We start from the raw sequence: 2,498 nt of genomic DNA, 5'->3' as shown, positions 1-2,498 counted from the left end.
AACTAATGACTGTGTAGTATCACCAGATTATTCAGATTTTACATAGAATCTTACAGTGCGTCTAATAATTTGGCCAGAGACTGTAACGTTATAAGATTTTAAATTGAAGTATGATGTAGTTTAAAATGAACAACGGTATCGTGCAGATAAATTAAATATAGTCATTCAAATATTTAAAGAAAGCGCCCAACATTTTACTAGGAGCTTGTGAGTAGAGGACATTGTGTTGCTTACTGAAAACGGTGAAAAATATTACGTACATGTTACGGTGAATGACCAAAATCAGGAGAATGTCGACTTTCTTCAGTGAATGTCAGCATAGTCGCTTTTGTGAATGTCCGACTTATCTGGTATATCCGATTTCATATTAATTTATTGCTTGATATAATTATATTTATTCAATATTTTAATGTCTGCTGAGGATATATTAGGAGAAACATCAGTGTTCGGAGCACCACTTAGATGCATACTTGGCAGTGGCACTTGACCTAAAAAAACATTGATGTAAGGCATACCGGGCAAAGAAATACCGGTCAGTGGCACTTAACTAGACCATATATATATATATATATATTTAGGACAAAAATAGCTTCATTATGGGAAATTCTAACTATCAGGAGTTGGCCTCGAACAAGAGCAGTATACCAAATGATACTGCATACAGTTACTTTTCATTTTGATGAAATGAAGAGATGAAGCACTTAAACCGAGTTTGTTTTTTAATATAATAACGTAAAGTCACCGGGAAGGTAAAAAAATAAATAAATGATAAATAAATGAATAACTGAAATTCTTTTAGCTTCATTAATTGTGTTGGTATATACCTTTAAATGTAGTGCATGATATTACAGTGTTGTTCAGTACTGAGTTACTGAATACTGTACTTTTTTACACTTCGTACAAAGAACGCGTGTTCACCGAGTATTAATAATGTATAATATTCCAATGAAGTACATATTTTCATATATATATTCTCAGATATATATACTCTCATATATATATTCTCAGATATATATACTCTCATATATTCTCAGATACATATTCTTGGATATATATTATTTTGCAACTATATAATATTACTAATAATAAATACTATATCTACTTCCATATTCTGAAAGAGTATCTAAAAATACTACTAGACTCTAATAGAATATATTCTGCTTAGATATATTATATTTAGTAAACGAAAATGAGGAAGTTGAGATTGTGTTAGATAATACTGGGAAAAGCACCACATGTAAAAAATTTATCTATTTCTACGGATGTATGAATAATTTATCAAAATCGCAGTGATTTCCACGAAATCTCCTTCGGGTAAGTAAAATTTGATATATTTGCCGAGTTATATCCAATTTTATATCTGGAAAAATGTATATTTTGAAACTAAATATGGAAGTGTGTTCATTTATATAACTTTAAATTACCATTAAAAAGTTGAACTCATTAAGTGTATTAACTAATTCGTGGTGTTGTTTTTCTTCGTGAGTGGTTTTAATAATATAAAATCTCTAATATATTTTTTCGTGAATGGTTTTAAAAATACGAAACTCTAAGCTTCACTACTTGATTGAAAACTTCATTTGCACAAATTAGAAATAACAGTCGACATGTTTCAAGCTCTTCAAAATAAGCATACAAAGAAAGCCAATTTTTGAGTAATTGAGACACGTCGACTGTTATTTCCAATTTGTATATATTTCAGTTTGTAATTAAGTAAATCACTTCAATTTCCTGGGATTATTTATGTAACACTATAAGTTCTTAGAAGTTATTTTCTTTTATGTTTTATTAGTAACAATCAAATTGCCAGATATAAAAGACAAAGTGACTAATTTCAGTTATTTAAATCACGAAATTTAATCGCTTAATTTTAAAATAAAAATAAATGTTTAAGAGAATTTGGATAAAATTTTAAATAGTGAGAGCAAAATCAATGAAAACTGATATACGCATTAACTGATTGCTAACAAATAAGTAATGCAATTTTTTTATAAAAATGCCAACGATAAGTAATAAAAATATATGAGAGATATTATGTACCATGTACCTCTCCTATATTTTAAATTTATATTTACTATTGAAAATATAAATTCATAAAATGTGTGTTTAAAAGCCATCTTTCTTCTTAGTAATATACGTGACGGTAGACTGAAATTTTTAAAATTTACACCATTAATGCTGTGAATTTAGCTGGTTACTTTTTCTTTCTTTCTGGTTATTGTTAAGGCTCCGTCGTAACATGAAAAGATGTTTTTTTTGCGAATAATATGCTATTAACTAACTGCTGTTTGTTTGTAACTGTTACTCATGGCTATTAGGTCAAGTTTAGCCTATCTTTGCGTTTTTTGAAAATGGCGCAAAACGTCAATGGATGGTGTTTTCTACACTAGGGAGCGCTGCAAGCTCGGGACTGCCTAAATTTCCGGGTTACTGTTTCAGTTGTATTTTAAAGCCATTTGGCATCATTGTGTTTTGAGAGGAAAATGGAAAACTGAAAT

The 2,498-nt window shown here is 29.1% G+C and overlaps 1 protein-coding gene across 2 annotated transcripts in view; it reads left to right on the top strand.

Moving 5' to 3' along the window:
- Positions 1–1,179: 1,179 nt before the first annotated feature.
- Positions 1,180–2,498, top strand: part of LOC107455012 (immunoglobulin superfamily containing leucine-rich repeat protein) — an 11,124-nt gene continuing 9,805 nt past the window's right edge. Inside the window, exon 1 of one of the 2 annotated variants that reach the window (XM_043042118.2) lies at positions 1,180–1,314. The gene's annotated coding sequence lies outside the window, so the exon portion shown is untranslated. Of the gene's footprint in view, positions 1,482–2,498 lie in introns of both variants that reach the window. The other variant, XM_016072406.3, reaches the window with a different exon arrangement.

This window comes from Parasteatoda tepidariorum, chromosome 8, assembly GCF_043381705.1.
Source record: "Parasteatoda tepidariorum isolate YZ-2023 chromosome 8, CAS_Ptep_4.0, whole genome shotgun sequence".
NCBI lineage: Eukaryota > Metazoa > Arthropoda > Arachnida > Araneae > Theridiidae > Parasteatoda > Parasteatoda tepidariorum.
This window is presented reverse-complemented; position numbering and strand designations above follow the sequence as displayed.